This window comes from Lontra canadensis, unplaced genomic scaffold (genome assembly GCF_010015895.1).
Source record: "Lontra canadensis isolate GAN:19392208 unplaced genomic scaffold, GSC_riverotter_1.0 scaffold79, whole genome shotgun sequence".
NCBI classification, from domain to species: Eukaryota; Metazoa; Chordata; class Mammalia; order Carnivora; family Mustelidae; genus Lontra; species Lontra canadensis.
Window position 1 is genome coordinate 1408662 of NW_022631073.1, and position 19224 is coordinate 1427885.

Below are 19224 nucleotides of genomic sequence, written 5' to 3' on the forward strand. Positions count from 1 at the left end.
GGGAGCAGCACCTGCCGCTGCAGCTCTGGGGTCTGGTCCAGTCCCCCCAGAGCCCTACCCCAACCCCAGCCGCACAGGCAGCAGGAGAGCTGAGATGAGGCCCAGGTACGGGAGGCAGAATTACAGACGGCATTTCTCCTGCGTCTGTATCCCACGTCGTCCCAGCGTCGGCGCGACGTTGGTAATAGAATTTCTGCTACTTGCGGACACCCCCTCCCTAAGACCCCTTGCGTCACATCTGGGGGCTGGGCTCCTGGACACACGCCACAGCCACTCGCCCAAAGCCTCGGCTTCTACCCACTCCTCATCAGGTCGTCCTTGGGTGTGTGTCTCTACGGCGATGAGAGGCCACGGGCCGGGGATTACTTCTGCCTTCACTTCCACCAGTGTGGCTGCTGGCTAGGGGAGGGGTGAGCCCCAGATTCCATGCCGCAGGTCTGCTTTCTGGAACTCCCCACTTCCGGTACCGACTCTCTGGGCCTGAGCCTCCCAGCGGAGCCCGGGACCCAGGCTTGAATTCGGGTTATCAGGCCGGTACGCAGAGGCCCATAGGGCAGAGTGAGGGAGTGGGGAAGACAGGATGGAGGGGAGCACAGGGGCTGTCAGGCTGACTGTCACTGCGGGCACTGGACTCTGGGGCCTTCTGACGCCCAGTGCTTAGGCGATCCTGGGGGAAGCATTTACCGCCGGTTTCTGTGCGGCCCTGGCCAAGGGAGCCCTGTGGTCGCACACATGGGACGTGGAATGGCCTCTTCCCGGTGACACACCGCTAGGTGGGACGGGACAGGTGAGTAGTGGCTGAGCCCAGGTGGGTGGTGGCAGGCCCCCATGCATAGCGTGTAGAGCTGGGGAGCCAGAGCTGGGCAGGGTATGAGGGGTGCAGAAAGGTGTCCGCTGCACCCCTGCACAGGTGAGGGCAGGCAGCACCACCTGGGGCACACTCCAAGGTACTTGGCACCCCACAAAGTGCCCTGCACAGGGGGAGGGGAACCTACAGTAGAGAACGGTGGGGCCTTCGTTGCAGGTGAGAACCTGCCTTTAGTCACCCTCTCCCACCCAGAGGGCTTGCTGGCGTGCACGCTGAGCTCAGAACAATGGCCCTCCCCATCCTCTGGCCCCAGACAAGTCTACTGAATCCCCCTCCCAGCGTCTGCACACACTTCAACCTTTCCTTCACGTCTACCTCCCCAGCCAGATGGAAGCAATGGCTTCTGTCCTCTGCTCCCCTCGTGCTCCTCTGTGCAAACACTCATCCTGTGGGATCACCGTTGTTAATTATGCGCCTGCTTCTCATGCCCGTTGGTGGGTGTCTTGTGGGTGGAGACTGGAGCCTCCCCTGAGCACCCAGCATCGGCCCAAAGACCGGTCCCGCCGTGTCATGAGTAACTATTGCACGGAAGTAAATCGTCGTCCTCAATCTCGAAATAGAAATTTGTGTTTTTATATGAATAAATACGTATGATACATAAACAAGGACATGCGTATGCATTCTGTCTCTCCATGTACCTTCTGTCCACCTACCTACCCGTCCACATTGTCCACCCACCTCTCCGCAGCCCGTACGCCTTGACCTGTTAAACAGCAGCACGGAGCAAAGACGTGCAGGTGTGACGTGCCCCCAGACCCCCGCGGGCTCACGGTCCTTCTTGTGTTGAGACCAAGCCTTTTGATTTGCAATCACCTGATGAGAGCAATTCCCCCATCTTTCCTTTAAAATGGCGTTTTTCATTCCATGCTATGCTACTTCCAAGCTGCACCTGAAAGTTTTTGAAGGAGCCTGTCTGTACCTCTCCCCGGGGAGAGTCCCCCAAGGTTATCAGATTTGCGAAACCATCCGGGACCCGAGTGATGCTGAGATCCTCGAGGCTTGTGTTTAGATGATACCTGTCCCCTGAGGGACCGAAGTCCAGCAAATTCGCATATTTTACCATTATCCCCTAAAGGAATGGGGACCCTGTGTTGAGGGACACCTTCCCGGAAACATGACAAACTTTACTTTTTGGAACATGCGACCCCTGGTGGCAGCACCTTTAATGGCGGGTTCGGACTTCAGAACAGTGACTACATTTGGAAAAACAAGACGGTGTGTGCCTGCTCCCGCTGGTGACCGGCTGGAGAAGGACCACTTGAGTGGTCGGTGGCGGGCCTGATGGATGCCCGAAGCCACGGGGCCTGGCTGGACAGGACAGCGCAGGAGGCGCCGTGCCATCCTGTGTGGTCAAGCTCCGAGTGGTGGGGACCTTGCAGTACGGCAGGTCCCCACGCTGCTGTCTGTGGCGACCATCACCCTGCCGCTGGCTCACCAGCGCCCTGTGCTCAGAGGCCAAGGCAGTCGCATGTACTCACAGCTGCCGAAGAAATCCTTCCAGTGCCAGCCTGCCTGTCACCCTGGGCAGCGCCGGGGTTGGCCGGGGACTGGCGTTTTCCCCCCATTCCCGGGACTCAATCTAACATCACCACCCAGTGACCGGCATGGTGGCTGGGAATGAGGGCTCCAGGCCTCCCCCAGAGCCGGTTGTGCTACTTGGTTAGTTGCGTGACCTCGGGCAGGGTTCCCTGCGTCTGGTCTTTGTGCGTGTCCCTCATGGGCTCTGCTTTCCTGGCATGACCCAGCCCGGACACAGAGGAAAGAAGCACACGGAGCGGCCTGTGTTCTCAGTGTCCTCACAGAGGGACACGCAGGGAGAGGGCAGTGCATGGACCCCCACTCTGCCCCCTACCCCCAACTCTGGGTGTGGTGGGAGCCAGAGGGACAGGGGCCCAAGAGCTGAGGTGGAGGCCCGGCTGCAGCCCACGCTGGGGCCCTGCGGGTCCAGGGGGAAAGAGGGAGGCCCTTGCAAATCCAGACCCTCACCTGAGTGACCAGCCCACGGGTCGCGACCCTCACCTGAGTGGCCAGTCAGAAAGCCAGCCTGCTACACGTCAGACTCTCAGGAAGTCAGCCCAGTATCTAGAGCGACTGGTCCAGGAAGCCACACGTCAGCCCCCATCAATGAGCCCCAAAGGGCCAGCCCCTGCTCAGTCACTAAGGTCTTCCCCGCTCCCTGCCGCCGTGCCCCGACCCGCAGGTGGCACAGAGGCAGAGATGTGCCGTGGGGTAAGGGAGAGCCAGGTGGCTAAGCCTGAGCCTTGCAGCCCCCAGCAGGCGGCTGTGAACTAGGGGTGGGGGGGAGGCGCGCTGGTCTGGCTCTGGCTGTCGCGCTCTTTCTCCTCTGAGGGTATCACGTCAGCTCTTTGCTATGTTTCTGCCTCTGCTTTTGAGACAAATCAATAAATAAAATGGAGGGGACGTACTTTCAGTGGAGCTCTTGCCTCGTCCGGCAGATGAAGCTGGTGTGTGTCCTGCTTGTTTCCGTCTCCTGCACGTCCATCATGAGTTCTTTCTTGCGTTGCAGTGTGGGCACAATCCAAACGTCTGTGAATGACGGCCCCGCAGCGGTAATTCTGGAATGTTGTCTCTGACTGTCCTGCAGGAAATCAGAGAGCCGTAATCTCACGAAGCCTTTCTGCAGAGGACGCGCTCTCCTCATCCTGCTGTCCGGAAACAAGGGGTCACAGGAGGGGCTCATGGAAGCGGCGTTGCTCAGGCTCCAGAGGACTTAGAAGAAGGGGCCGGTCGGGGCCTGCAGGGGCCACCCAGAGTCCAGCCATGCACACGCTGGGTCCCTGCCGTGTTCTGCCAGGGGCCCTGTGGCTGGGCGGCTGGCTTCCCTCCTGGGCACACACTGTCTCCTGGTCCACCATTCACTGTCTTCTAGAATCCTCCATCTCACCCTGTGCCCGGGCCCAGAAGCAGACAGACACGCTTCCCACTGGAACTCTGAGCTGTAGGCTGCTGTCCTCCACTTCCCCGACTGACGGCAAAGGGCATCTGTGCCCAGGGGCAGGCCCCTCCAGCTCTGGTCTCCGTCTCTGCAGGTTGTAACCCAGACATGTGCACGTGGCCCTTTCTCTTGGTCCTTAGAGGGCTTCTATTTCTTGACTTGATGTTATTGCTGTCGACTGTGGGTGCGACATCATACAGCAGGGCCCACGTGCGTGACGTCACACAGCAGGGCCCACGGACGCGATGTCATACATCAGGGCCCTGGGCACAACATCATACACCAGGCCCTGTGGGCGTGATGTCATACATCAGGGCCCGTGGGTGTGACGTCAGACAGCAGGCCCTGTAGGTGTGACGTCATACAGCAGGCCCCGTGGGTGTGAGGTCAGACAGCAGAGCTCGGGAACACACTCATGTTGTTTATCTGAAACTTCATACCTGCCTACCAGGGACTCTCCAGGTCCCCCGGCCTCGCCGCCTGGCAGCCCCCAGCAGGCTGGGTTCCCTGAATCTCTGTGAAACACCTCATGGGCAGTGGCATCAGTCACCGGTGTTCCCACAGGTGAGGTGCTCGGAAGCCCGCTGCATGCCCGGACACCGAGGTCTATGTCTGGGGTCTGCGCTACGAGCCATGGCCGGACGCCGTGGCTGCCGCTCCGTCTGGTCCTCTGGTGGCTTCGGGGGCCGAGTGAGGCCGCGAGCCGCAGACGGAAACGTGGAAAGTGTTACGCAAACCGGATGCTCTCCCACATCAGGCTGCCTCCTCCCTCAGCGCTGGTGACCGGCGGTCTCAGGCGCCACGCCCTTGTGCCACAAGCTGCAGAGGGACCCCAAGAGACGTCATGGTCCACTCTGGGCTGCGGTCAGGACTTCGAACCATGAGATGGCCCATCAGAGGGTTGGAATGACATGGAAGAAACCACAGCCGCAGGAGTTCTGACCTCCTTTCTCTCCTTGTTTTTCACATTGGTTTTGGGACCGGAAGCTAGAGCTGGTGGGAGAGGCGGGAGCGACATCTCAGGCTGGGGGTCCCGCGTCCAGGCTGGTCGTCAGGGGGGCACTAGCCCTGTTGGCCCGGCGGACCTGGGGACTTGCCGTCATCAGCGCGGTTGCTGGGGTGACGAGTGTCCTGGCTTTGAGCCTCCAGCACGGGGACAAGAACAGGTGCTTTCTCCTTTCCGTGGGAGAGTTTGAAAGGCAGGCTAGCAACCCGTCCGTTGGGATGGAAACTAAAGCCCTACTTGTGTATCAGCATGAAGGTAATTTTTAAAAATAAGATTTGACATTTAAAAGTAGCCATACCGGGGCGCCTGGGTGGCTCAGTGGGTTAAGCCTCTGCCTCCAGCTCAGGTCATGATCTCAGGGTTCTAGGATCGAGCCCTGCGTCGGGCTCTCTGCTCAGCATGGAGCTTGCCTCCCCCCCCAACCCCGTCTGCCTCTCTGCCTGCTTGTGATCTCTGTCTGTCAAATAAATAAATAAAATCTTAAAAATAGTTAAATGAAATAAAAGTAGCCACACCGATGTGGTGTCAGCCTCCCAGAGCTTCTGCACCGAGTCACGGCTAGACTTCAGCGCAGGTGCTTCTGGGCTGTTTGGATCTGGTCCTGTTCCCTTTCACAGCCGAGCGGCCCCCCTGTGGGCTTTCTCGGGGCCTGGAGCCTGGGCTGCTGGTGAGGGGAATGAGGACGGTGAGTGGGACCAGAGCTGCCCTGCGTAGAGCCGCCTCGTGACCCCTTCCTGATTGGATCCACCGGCTTCCCAGACCTGGAGTGAGGTAACCGCCCGGAAATCAGCAAGGAGGAGAAGAGAGCAGGTTCGGGTTCCCTTCCAACCCTCCACCAGCCCTCAGCTCGCAGGTGAGCGTGCTCCCGTGGGAGCGGGAGGGGTGGGACAGGCCGTTCAGAGGCCTCTGGGGGGAAAGCAGATGGTTTGCAAAGTGCAGAGATGGGAGGGTCCTCCTGGCATCAGGCGTCCCCGTGAAGAAGCCATGAGGCCCTTGTCTCAGGTGCATGAGGGCAAGGCCCAGAAGGTGAGCAGCGTGACCTCCCTGGCCGATGGGGCTCAGATAGGACCCTCAGCCCCGGGGTCTGGGGCTGCAGTAGGGCCTCCTAGAGCCCGTCCCCAGCCCCGAGGCCAAGGAAGGCAGGAAGGGCCCCTCCCAGGAGGTCGGGTACGGCAGCAAGCCTGGCTGAGGGCAGGATAAACACGTGGATCCACGTCTCCCTGCGCTCAGCCAGGGGGCAGCTGAGGACCCCACGCAGCACTCACTGGGTCACTGCCAGCCCAGAGGGCTCCGAGGAGTGGGGCCTTGCTGTGCCCTCGGCCGTGCCCTCGGCCACACTCATGTCCAAGCCCCTTCAGCGTATGGATGATTCTGAGCTTAAGGCAATTGAGAAGTAGCAGGCAAGGGAGGAGCTCTCTGTCCTCCCCCTCTGCCTACAAGCAGGACATGAATTCCCCTCGTAAAGTTGTCCTCCCCCCTCCCGCCATACAAGGAGAGGGAGCAGCCCTTCTCCCTGGACGCGGAGATCGCACCGAGATGGGGCTGCAGAGAGAAACCGTCCGAACCCAGCCTGTCTGCTTGTCACTTTCCCCACGGAGTCTCCTTTCACGATTTGCTGCTCCTAGAAGCCCCTTCCCCCTGTCTGCTCACTTCTCTGCTGTTTATTGCCTTTTATTGAAATGGCATAAGCCCCTGAGTTGGGTACTGCTTTTCTGGTTTTTTACTTATTTTCTGTGAAGCCCCTATGCCCACAAAATGAAAGATATTAACATCACTAAGGTGTGCAAATTTTTCTCCCATTCATCTGGGTTTTGTCAGTTAATTTGCAGGCACGCAGAACAGGACTTAAGAGGGTAGAGGATACATTTCCTCCCCAACTCTGGAGCCCATCTGGATGCACACTATGGGTGAAGAGGGGACAAGGTCGGCTTGCCTCTGTCACTCCAGCCCCCTGGGTTTTCTACTGGGCACCACACACGGGTGTGTGAGGACGAGCCTTGCAGACGTGGCAGGACTCTGAGCTCGTAGCTGCTTTGTCTCTCCTGCTGTGTCCTGCTGTCCGGACAAAGGTGTCTGTTTCAGAGTCCACTCTGCACCTCCCGTGGGCCCCTCGGGGTGGAGGACGCTGGCCTGCCGAACCTGGCACTGCTGGGTTGAGGTCACTTTGCCATATTACCTTACGGCCACAGCCTGGGAACAGCCTTTCTGAGATGCGCACAGGCCTGCCCCACAGCCCCCTTCAGAAAGCCCATTTCAGGTGCTGTCCCTTCCAGGTGGAGGTTTGCTCTGTGCTCCTGCGACCATGCTCTCGGGGACCCCGGCTGGGCAGGCAGGGGACAGTCTTTTGGCAGAGGAGCACTGCTGTTGTGGGGATGGCCTGGCCCGGGGGCCCGGCTGTCACCCACACCCCCGGGGACAGCACCTGCTCTGTTGGCAGGGTCTCCTAGGATCAGGGGCAGGTATGACAAGGAGTCGTGCTCCTGTTCACCGGGGGCAGAGCTCTCCATTCTCGCCCCGGCCTCACTGCATTGTTAAAAGTAGAATTTCCATAACCCGACCCTCAGAACTCGAGAGTTTTACCCAATTCCTGGGAGCAGAGCAGGTGGCTGCCTCCCATTTCCCAGACAGGCCCAGGCTTTCAGGGTGGCCGGGGGGAGCACATATGTGAGGCCAGCGCTCAAGGGACAGCACTCCAGACCCTGCAGACCCCATAGTGGAGTTCCAGGGCGAGCACCGCAGCTGGCCTGGCTCAGGGGGTGGGCATGAAGACCACTGCCCCGTGCTGAGTCTGCTTCCCTCCTGGTCCTGATGCCCTCCAGCTCCTGGGCTGGGTCTGGGCATCACCTGTGGCACCCTACCCCGACGGATCTTTGCCTCCCGTCTCACCGTGGCTCGCCACACCAGGTTGGCCACTCTGGGGCACGGCCACCTGCCGCTCCATGGAGGAGGGCTTGGGGATCCCAGGCACCTGCCCTGAGGCCCCGTGTCCAGGCCCCGGGGGCCCGATGCCAGTGGCACTGCCCCTCCCGGCCTGGCCAGCTCGTCATGCCCATTGCCTGGGCCCCCTGCTGGTGCCCCTACTAGACAGGTAGAGGGGTTGGGTCCAAACTCAGGCTGGGGCACGGCCCCTCCAGCCGGAACTGTCCTTGTCAGTCGGCCGTGAACACGGGGAACTGAGTCAGGAGATAGTCTAAGAACCCTCATGAGTGGCTCCTTCTGTTCTTGACCTTGCCCCCGAGCCCTGCCCCATGTCCCTGGCCCTGTCAGGAGCCCGTCGGTCAGTAGGTTCCAGGCACCTGTGCCCTGGGCCCCTCCCCCACCCAGACGTTGGCCCTGTGGCCTCGGAGCCGGTGGCACCATTGCTTCACCCGCAGAGCTCCCCTTGCGTCTCGGTGACAGGGGCAGTGCCCCAGCCCCGGCCAAGTGCCCAGGCCCCTTGGCGGGGTGCGGCCAGCTCCCTGTGGGATCCACACTGCACTGTCGGCAAAGGCCAGGACATCTCGCCTGCCCTGGGGCCACTGCCCCAAAGGCAGGTGGGAGCGGCCGGGGCTCAGCCATCTGCTGCTCACCAGCAAGTCCCCTTGTCTGGGGGCGCTCCACCCCCTTAGGGCTTGTTTAGGGCCACCCTCCCACTCTTAAGCAGCTCAGGGCCTCTGGGAGAATTGAACACAGCAAGAAAAGGTGTGGTGCCGGGAAGGCCACGACACGAGCTGCCCTCAGGGCTGACCTGCCCCGGGCCACACCCCCGGCTGCATTCTGGCCCTTGTGACACCCACCCTGTTGGCAGAGGGACACGAGCCCCAGGGACTAGAGACTCTTTGTGCCTCCAGGACACTGGACCCCTCCCACGTGTGCACCAGGTGCTGGGTGGGAGCTGGGGGCCTCCACCCCGGGGTCCTAGACACTGGGGAAGGTGGGTGACGGCAGAGGCTCCCGCATGGATGCCTGGGTGTTCCCTGCTCCGCACTCAGGGTGATCTGCTCAGCGGAGGGGCAGGGCAGGAGCTGTGAGTGGGTCTCGGGCTGGAGGCGGTGCAGGGGGCAGCAGCTGGACGAGGGGGCAGCGCGCTGGAGGGTTTTACTGGGGGACAGAGAGGAGAGCCTGGCAGGTGTTTCCTATGGGGGCAGGACCCGCTGCAGGCAGGAGCTGAGGTCAGGGAAGGGCCCGAGTCAGCCACCAGGGAGGCACAACCCACAGCACACACGTGTGCAAACACATGCACGGCGAGATTTCAGGAACCAGCTCCTGCGTGTGCGGCCCGGACAGCCCTAAAGCTCGGGGCAGGCCACACTCTGCACACCCAGGGGACAGCTGGGGTCCAGGACACCTGAGGCAGAGTCCCTCCTCTTCTGGGGACCTCAGTCTTTTCCTCTGTAGGTCTTCAACTGATTCGATGAGGCCCACCACGTGATGGTGGCGGGAAATTTGCTTTACTTGGTCTATTGGGTCTATTGGCTTCGATGTTAATGGGCCTGGGCTGTGGTCTGTGGCTGACGTCACTGCTGTCTCCTGGATGAGCTGTTTCGTGTGTCTGATCTCCCCTGGCTGTAAATTCTCCCAGGGCGCCCTCCGAGCCTCTTGGAACCCTGAACTTTGTCAGCCACTATCAGTCTGGCACTTGCCAGACACAGCCACGCCTGCCCCTGTCTGTGGCCATGGGCACGGGATGCCACCTCTGCTGTCTGCCCATCACCCTCCGTGAGCACTGTGTGCCAGCCCCTGCCCAGGCGTGAGGCAGCAGGGGGGTAATGGGTAGGCCTGTCCTCGGGACACGAGCGGTCAGGGCTGGGGGCTGGCTGAGTGTCTTCTCCAGCCGTGGTTTGTAGAAGATGGAGCAGGCGTACCCGGGTCGTGTGTCAGGAAGGAGGAGGACGGATCAGAAGGACGCTGTGGGACAGAGACCCCGAGCCCTCCCTCTCAGGCCAGAGTGGGACCACCAGGCCCTTCTTGGTCCTCGGGTCCTGTACCACAGCCAGGGTGCTGGCCGCTGACTGGGAACCAGTGCTGCAGAGGCCACAGTGTCCCTGGGGCTGCAGCCTTGGGCTCTACTCTGCAACTGCCCAGCCTCCTGCATATGGTTCTGGACGGGGTTCAGTGGCAGCCAGAGTCCATCTCAATGTGAGATGCCTGGGTCAGGCACTGTTGTGACCCTGTCCTCGCCAGCCCACTGTGCCTGCCCCTGTCTGGGCCTTCTAGGCCCCAGCCTGCACTGCCCTTGATGGTAACTGCAGAGGGGAGGGGAGTGTGCACAGACGAGGGTTTGGAGGTGGACGCCAAGCCCACCAGTGAGCCAGTCTGCAGGTGCGTGGATGCTGGGGTGTGTGTGTTTGTGGAGTGTGTCCGTGGGGGTATGTTTGTGGTACATGGGACTTGCAGGTCAGGGGAGGGGGGTCCTGGACCCTGCTGTCCCCTCCTGCCCTGTGTGCCATTCAGGCTGTATTTCAGGCGGGAAGCTCCTCCTCCTTCCCCTTCCTCCCCCTTGGCATCTCCGGAGGATCGGGGCCTGTCAGTGACTCGGGAGGGTGCTCCTGTCTCCTCATGACGGGCAGAGGGTCGCCCCTGGAAGCCCTGCAGTTACCGCTGCGGAAGACACCCAGCGCCATCCCCATCCAGCTCTGCCTTCAGTTTGAGTTTCCATGGAAACTCCCAGAGCAGGAAACATAGGCCCAGGAAAGTTTTTCAGCTATCATTATTTTAAAGAATCTCACTTCGCCTTTCTTGCCCGCATTCAGATGGCCGTTTCCATGGAAACTGGAACAGAAACTGCTGGTAGGAGAGGAAGTCAAATCTGGCCATTTCCCATGGCTGGCTGTCACGTCTGTCGGCCAGAGCTCGGGGAAGGAGGGCGGCCCCCGCACGGTGGGGAGGGCCCCACATCCCTGGTCTGACTGGGAGACTGCACCCCAGTGCACTCCTGGGGAGATGCAACTGCCCCAGGAGGGAGGCAGGGGCTCTAGGGCAAGCCCCTGGTCTCTGAGGGCTCCTCTCCCCTTTGTGGTATTGGCCTGAGCCACTGGGAAGTGAGGCCAGAAAGGGGAAAGTTTCAAAGATGAGTTTTCCCCAAAGTACCCTGGATGCTGGCTCCCACGTGCTTCCAAAAAAGGGCTGCCAGGACCTGCAAGGCCCCTCCCCCAGGCCCCTCTCCTGGGTCCCCAGAAAAGCTGGTCCTCACCAAGGGGGTGGTCACTGGAACGTGATAGGTGGCACTGTTGAAGGTGATGGTCTGGAGGCTGTGGACATGTCACTTGCTCAAACCCTGTGCATGTGTAGCAGTGCAGAACGCACAGGAAAACACCCCTCGCGGGCCCCTGCCCCAGGGATCTGGCAGGTGGAGCCAGGAGAGGAGGTCAGGAGAGCCCGGGAGCACGGTCCTTTTGCCTCCCAGAGCTGCACGGCAGGCGAGATCCTGGATCTTTGTGCAATGAGCTCATCGCCCCTGCAGAGTGGGTGGAGTGGTGTCCCCACCCCCAGAGGTGTGACCCCTCGCTCTGGTGAGTCTGGGAACGTGACCTTATCCGGAAGAAGGATCTTTGTAGACATAATTAAAGTAAGGGTCTTGAGGTGAGCTCAGCCTAGACTTAGAAGTAGTTCAGGAGAAGTAGGTGGGAACCGCGTGTCCACTGTCGCAGTGGGTAAAAACCAGACAGAAGGTACGTAGGGAAATGGAAGACATGAACAATGCTGTCTGTGACCTGGACCCAACGGGCACCTGCGGGATGCCCTGGCCACCAGCAGGCTGCATGTCCCAGGCACCTGGGACATCGCCCAGGGCAAGTCGACGCACTCTGAAGAGTGAAATCATACAAAGTTTCTTCTCTGATGATAATGGGACAGCACCAGAGATTCGTCTGAGAATGGAATTTGGGAAATCCACAAATACACCCAAATTCCACAACAGGTTCCTAAGTAGCCACTGGGCCAAATAAGTGATCACAAGGAAGTTAGGAAACACTCAGATGCGTGTGAATAACAACACACACACACTGGGGGCAGCTTATACAGCACCGAGAGGGAGATCTGGAGCCATGAGGGAGTCCGTGAGGGAGGACTTCCAGTCAATGACCCGGGCTTCCACCTTCAGAAAGTAGAATAAGGGGACCACCCGCGGACAAACAAGCAGAAGGGAGGAGATAATTCCGATTAGCGTGGAAGTAAATAAAATGTAAAAGAGAGAAAATGATAGAGGAAAAATAAGCAAAACCCAAAACTGGTTCTTTGTAAAAACAAACAAAGCTGACAAACCCTTTGTTGGACTGACCAATGAAAGCAGATGCAGACGACTCGATTGCTGACACCGGGAGTGAAAGAGACATTGCTCTCCAGCTCCCAGCAGCGAAGAGGATTAAAAGAAACTGCGTGACAATTAATTACATAACCTAGATGAAATGGACAAATTCCTAGGAAAATACAAACGACCAAAACTGACGCAAAAAGAAATAGAAAATGAAACTAGACCTATAACCAACCAGTCAAGAGGGAGATGCAAATCCTTCCCCAGACGGACAGCTGGGTTCGCCGGTGAGTTTGATGCAATACTTAGAGGTGTTCATACCAATCCTCCAGAAACTTCCAGAGACACCGACTCGGAGCTCTGCCCGACTTGCTCTCTGATGTTGGCCTGATCAGGGCAGCGAACCAGGCCAGAGCATTCCAGGACAACCACAGACTGATGTTCTGGGAACATGAACGCAGACTCACCAATGAAATAGCAGCCAATGAAATTGGGGAACGTGTAAAAAGGATGTACCCGTGACCAAATGACATGCATCTCAGAAGCCCCAGGTGTGGCTAACATCTGAGAATCAGTCCCTGAAACACACCACAGTAGCAGAATGAAGGAGAAAACCGCGGGTCCTCTCCACGGATGAGAGAAATCACGTGACGACATCCACCCGCTTCAGTGACGAACATTCAGCAGACGAAGACGGGCTCAGACGCCACCTCGCCTGTTAGACTCTTAAGGAAACGCCGCAGGCAGCATCATACTTGGTCCAGACGCAGTAAGTGCTCACGGAAGGAGGCGGGACACGCACCTGTTCCGTGTGCGGCGAGAGGAAGCCCAGCCCCTGTCCTAGATGCTCCTCCCAGCCCTGGACCGGGGCTTCCACCCTCTGGAGCGGGGAGGTGACCTGCTCCCAACCTGGTTGGAGCCCGGCGTGCTTTCAGAGGGTAAGAAATGACATTTCTTGCCAGTGTTCGCCCCCAGAGTGTTTGATCCTTTGCTCCTGTGATGCCGTCCGGCCTCAGTCACGCTGCATCCCATCTCCTTCTGCCTCCATTCTGCCTCGCAGCTGAGATGGGACGTCCTTGGTGTCCTCCACGTGTGCGGGCGGCCTGGGCATCTACTCTACTTAGCAGAGATAAAGGCCATTGTCCACCCCCCACCCCCCTGCAGGAGACGGGAGCCCACCCCCAGCTGAGCACCACCCTCCAGCCCTGAGCCGGCAGGACAGCGGGCAACCGCTGACGTTCCATGGCCTTGGGTACCAGCAAAGCGGCCATCGTCCTCCCTGTGAGGTGCGAGGGCACCACGGGGTGTCCAGCGGAAGGCTTGTGTTGGCAGGACCCTCTTGGGTCCTTTGTGTGCTGACAGTGGCCAAGATCCCTGGCTCTGGCCAGGCCTCGGCTCAGGTGCTGATGGGGTTGACCTGGGGCCGAGATTCAGTGTTTCGTGGCTTGGTGCCATGGGGGGGGGGTGACAGGACACCTGGTGCTGGGGGCTGCTGGGATGGACACCACTGAGCTCTCGGAGGAGGGCCTGCGGAAGGCTCCGGCAGTGTGTGGGGGCCATGCTGATGGTCCTTCCCCATCACGTGGCCTGCGATTGGTGGTCATGCACGTCCAGCTGAGGGGGTGCCGGTGATGGTGTTGTTCTGCAAACTGTGAACCCCGCGGGGAGGGGGTTGTCTGTGTCCCCCAGCAGCCCAGAACCAGACCTGTTGCTCTCAGGATCTTTACACGTTTGTGATGGAGACACCCCTCTCCGCGGACAGCCAGCAGAGGCCGGGGATCGGGGAGAAGGGCAAGTGCCCAGCGTGGCCGTGACTGTTGACATTTGCCTCCCGTGTGTGCACGGCTTCCCTCAATTTCAATGATCTGGCTTCCTTCCTGCTTAACATGTGAACACAAAACACCAACTGAATTTTCAAAAAGTAGTTAAGCTTTTATTTCTGCTTAAACACTTGAGGAGTGGGGAGCGGGGACACCAACTGCTCCCAGAAAAGCCTCAAACATCCCCACGATGCCGGTGGCGGGAGGCACTGTGACAGGTCCCCCCCGGCCCGCCTCCTGCCCTGGTTCCCCTGCCCTCCACGCGCTGCCACCGCGGGGACAGATTCCCCAGACCCGACTCTCCTGCCGTGGAGCCCCCAGCCCCACACGTGTTCGCCTGGGGCCCCCAGCCTGCCCTCTGTGGAGTTCGGTGCAGCCAGACCACAAACACGGACTCCAGTGTCACCGTGACGAACATGAACACGGACTCCAGTGTCTCCGTGACCTTCTCGCTCCCTCATGCTGCTGCCCCGTTCCTGTCAGACCCCAGCTGGCCTCACTGGGGGCCTCCCTAGTCCTCCCTCCAGGGCTGCTCTGACCCCATCCATCAGCCCGGCTGCCCCTTCTCTGGCGGCCTCCCCTCCCCCGCCCCCAGACACCGCAGATGCCGCGTCCTCGGGACCCCGGGCTCCGGCTGCACAGAACACACACTCGGGGAGCTAGTCCCCACGGGGCAGACGGCCACACCGCGTGGGCACACACGGGCTGCGACCCACGGGGCTAGCCCCCACCGTCCCCTGTCACATTTCAAAGTCTTTGTTGCCGTCCCCTGTTCGTTTAAGACAACGTGAGTCACACCGTCGTCGTCAACACTAACTGGCCTGGAGTTTGACTCTAGCAGGACGAACTGATGCGTAACTTCGGAGAGAACTCTGCTTTACGCTTTCCTTTCCCTTCTTCTCCTTAAAGTCATGGTGTATCTTTTCCCCTGTCGCTGCTGTGACAGACAGTCACACACGTAGTGGTTTGTGGGAACCTAGGGTTCAGGAGCCCGGACGTCTGAGCGGAGGGCAGACTGGTTCACCCAGGGGCCCCTGGAGCGGGTTCCCGGCCTTCTGCCCCGGAGCGTGTGGCCCCTCGCTCCCGCTCAGAGCCGGCGTCACGCGCCTTCCCTTCCTCTCATTCCTCCTCTGACCCCGACCCTGCTGCGGCCCTGTCCTGAGGACCCTTGCTGTGCCGTCAGCCCCGGGTCAGGACCATCCCCCCAAGTCATGATCATTCTCCTGACCACATCGGCCACGTCCTTTTTGCCGTGTCAAGTGACAGAGTCTCGGGTCCTGGACACCAGGCTGGGTGCCGTTGGGGGGACACTTCTGACTACCACACATGCTTGTCTCCCACTTTCCTCTCATATGTCTCTGTAAAGTTTGATAGTTTTAGAAGTAAGTCTCCCAATTGTGTCGAAACAATCCTACCTAAAACATGTGTCTTCTGGGGCTGCAGGAAAGGTACGCATCTCCCCCGCCTGCTTATTGCTACCAGCAGGGAAAGCTACGGAGCTATTCACATGGTCACATTTTCCACACCGTCATGGAAGTCTTTCACGAGTGCTTGTGGGCTCCTGCCCCATTTTCCAGAGATGTCTCTGCACGTGGGCCCGGTCCCAATGGCTCAGGGTTTTAACCCCTGGGTGCTGACGAGAGCCCGCACGGCGGGGCTGCCCTGGGCTGGCCCACGGCACCTGCGCCTTTCTCATGGCTCACAACGGCTCACTTTAAAATCTCCTTTGAGAGTCACTCTGAGGGTGAAGCATGAGGGCGTCCAGCTCACGCGGGGCAGGGGTGACGGCCTGCAGGGCCTCTGCTCAGGGTCTCCCCTGCTCAGGGTCCACTTCCTGGGCGGCTCAGAGAAACAGATGTACGGTGTGTCTTCCCACAGCTGTGCCCCTACGGGTCTGCCCCTTGCTGGACCCTTGCCCTGCAGGTCACCTCGCCGGACCCTTGCTCTGCAAGACCCTTGCCCAGCGGTCCAGAACGTCAAGGGTGGGGGGCTGGCATCCTCACTCAGGTGTCCTGTTGATGCACTGGAGCCGGATCCATTGTCATAACTGAATCTCCCGGCGACGGGGCATCAAATATTTATATCTGTATCAGGGAAGACAAATTAAGCCAATAACAAAAACAGTCTGGAGACCAGCGCCAGCTCTTTTATTTATGCGAGGACCCCCTTCCCAGGAGGTGGATGTGGGGAAAGTGATTGATGGCCACAGCTCTCTGCGAGGCGGCCCTGTTCCTGTGTCCCCCGAGCCCGGTAATTCCTGCCACTGTGGACAACCCCGAGAGCCAGCCAAGGGGGTCTCTCGGCTCCGGGGGTGCTGGCCCTCCCACCATGGCAGCGCTGGCCTGCGGCAGCCCCAGGGGTCAGCGGCCTTATGGCTGGGTCCAGGCAGGCAGACATCTGCTTGTGTCGTAAGAACTGTGGGAAACCCCAGCGTGCAGCACAGCTTCACTGGAGGGGCTGTGGGAGGACGGCACACGTGTGCATCTCTGTGTGCATGTGTATCTGTGTGCACACGTGTGACTGTGTGTGCGCATGAGTGCATTGTGCACACACGTGTCCCTCTGTGTCCATGATGTGCACATGTCTCTGTGTGTACATGCATCTCTGTGTGCATGTTTGTGCATGTGTGTTTGTGTGCGCACACATGAGTGTGTCTCTATGCATGTGTGCACACACATGTCTCTGTGTGTCCATGCATGTGCACATGCCTGTGTCTCTATGTGGATCTCTGTGCATGCGTGTCTGTGTGTCTCTCTATCTCCATGTGTGCATGTGTGTACATGTGCATCTGCATGTATCTCCATGTGTGTGCGTGTGCCTGTGTGTACACGTGTGTCTCCGTGTGTGTGCACGTGTGTGTCTACTTGCCAAGGCACGGGCAGAATTCAGCGAGGGCAGTGTCTGGAGCTGGAGCAGAGCAGCAGACCCAACTCGGCCCCGGGTGCTGCCGTGTGCTGCTCCTGCTGTATTCTCTCCCTCTGTGAGGACTGCGGCCCCACAACGCTCGTGTGAGCTCTCAGGGCCTCTGTCAGGTTGGGGAGCACCCCCATGGTCCTGGCTCTGGCACTGCCTTCGGTCACCCCCACAGGTGAGGAAATGGGGGGATGGCCGTTCTCACAGTGTCCTTCTTCCTCTTGTTCCGGGGTTTGCCCTGTGTCTGCCCTGTGCTGGTTTGGGTGACAGATGGACAGGAGTGTCCCTGACTGTGAGGACGCACACTGTGGTGTTCGGAGAGCCGTGTAACGTCAGACGTGACCGGGCCGCCGTCAGCCTCCGACACGTGGGACAGCCTCGTCATGAGCCCTTGCTCTGGAGCCCAGGGAGGATGGAGATTCTGCCGGAGCCCGGCTGGCGGAGGCTCCTGGCTTAGCTGCACACATGTGGCTCCTGGAGGGCAGAAGTAGACACCTGTCCCCACTTTGCAGTTGAGAAATGAAGGGTACATGAGACCTGCCCGGGGCCACAGGGGTCTCTGTGCGATCGGGACCAGACAGTGAGGTGCCAGTGGCTGACCTGAGGGGTCGGGTCCCAGATACTCCTGCAAACTCTCTCTGGAGACTTGGGGAGCATGGTCTGCAGCAGCTGGAGTCACGGAGTAAGCTGGGCCGGGAAAAGAGGGTCGGAACTGGATGCGTGCCCCCGGTGTCGCGTCTGGTACCAGTCATCAGTGTTTCAGGCTTTGGAGGGTCACTTACCGCAGACCCAGGTGCCAAGGCACAGGGTGAAGACAGTGGCCGTGCTTGGGGCTGTCTCGGGAGTGGCCATGCCATTGGTCCTGGGCCCCCTGCCTGTCAGACCACCCCAGCTCAGCCCTTGCACCAAGGCCCATGCCCGTCAGCCCCCGGCCGTGCTTCCTGCCAGCCCCTCCCCCATAAACCTCTCAGCTCCACGTCCCATACCCAGTGTCCACTCCCTAAGGCAGCGGATGCCAATCTGGCCAGGTGGAGCTGGGGAAACAGGAACTTCTGCAGGTCTCCCGGAACTGGGCCGTGGGGGTGTAGTCAGGATGGGGCTGTCTAGGGGAGTAAAACATGAAGGCTTCCCAGATGATGCTAATGCGGACACATGTCCAGGTGTCCACCACATGTGTCCACCACGCGTGTCCACCACACGTGTGCACCCATGCCACACAGGCAGATGTGCCGCACACCACAACATGCAAATCACATGCACACATGTGCCAACAGTACACGCAAAATATGTGTACACACAACACATGTGCCAGGCTTCACACAGCACACACACACACACATGCGCACATGTACCCCCGCCCCTCCACCCCCCACAGGCGCATGTGGTCTGATCACTCAGGAGCCACCCTTCCAGTGGGCTTGCTGCCTCCTAGCTCTGCCGTCCTCCCATGACCGTGAGCCCGCGTGTCCGTAACGTAGCACACACTCGCATGTCAATGGCGTGTTCGCCCGAGGGAAGCTGTGTGCTGTGAGCAGTGCCCGCACGGAGGGGGCCGGCCTGGAGGGAAACCAGCGAACTGAGTCACTGCAGGGCAACACAGTATCAGCAGAACAGCATCATCTGCTACTTTGAATTTATATTTTTAATTTGGATTTTGTTACTGTTGCGTTTTGTTTAATTTATAAATGTGTTTTCTTTTTAAAGTCATATAGAAACAGAAGGAAGAGGAGTTCCTATCTGGTTGAATATTTATACATACTAACGTAAGATTCTGAAGAACTCTTCTCGGTCCAAACTGGGGATGGAGAACCTGTTTCTGTATTCTTTGTGTTCTCTCTGCATGGCCCGCACAGTCAAGTGCCCTTCGGGGACAGTGCCTCGGGTGGGGGCCTGTGAGTCAAGTCCGTCGGGAGGGGCCACTCTGTCCATGCCGTCCTTTCCGTGTCACCTGCGGGGGCCTTTGGGTTCTTGCAACGGGTGCTCCGTGCTCTGCAAATCAGAACATCTTGTGTGGTTCCTGAGGGGTCGCTGACCCCCTCCTTCAGCAGCTGGTTTTCTGAAGCTGCCGGACGTCAAAATCACCAGGCGAAATTCAAAAAACAAAATACACATCTGGTGGCCGGGCCCTGATTCTGACTCTGGGTGGGCAGGTGGCCCAGAGCACGGAGCTCTTGGCGAGGTCCCCGGCAGCTCCATGGCTGCTCTGGTCCCGGTTGGTGACACCTGGCCCGACCCAGCCTGGTGTCCAGAGGCCTCCCAGGCTCCTGTGGGTCCGAGGTGCCTGTAGGAGAGGCCAGCATTCCCGCCGTCTGATCTGTCTTAGTTACGAATTCGTCACTTTATTCCCTAACGAATTTATGTAACTGATCACTTCCCGAGTCACGGGGAAATGTGTTTGAAACAGTTTCTCCATTTTAAATGGCAGTTTAA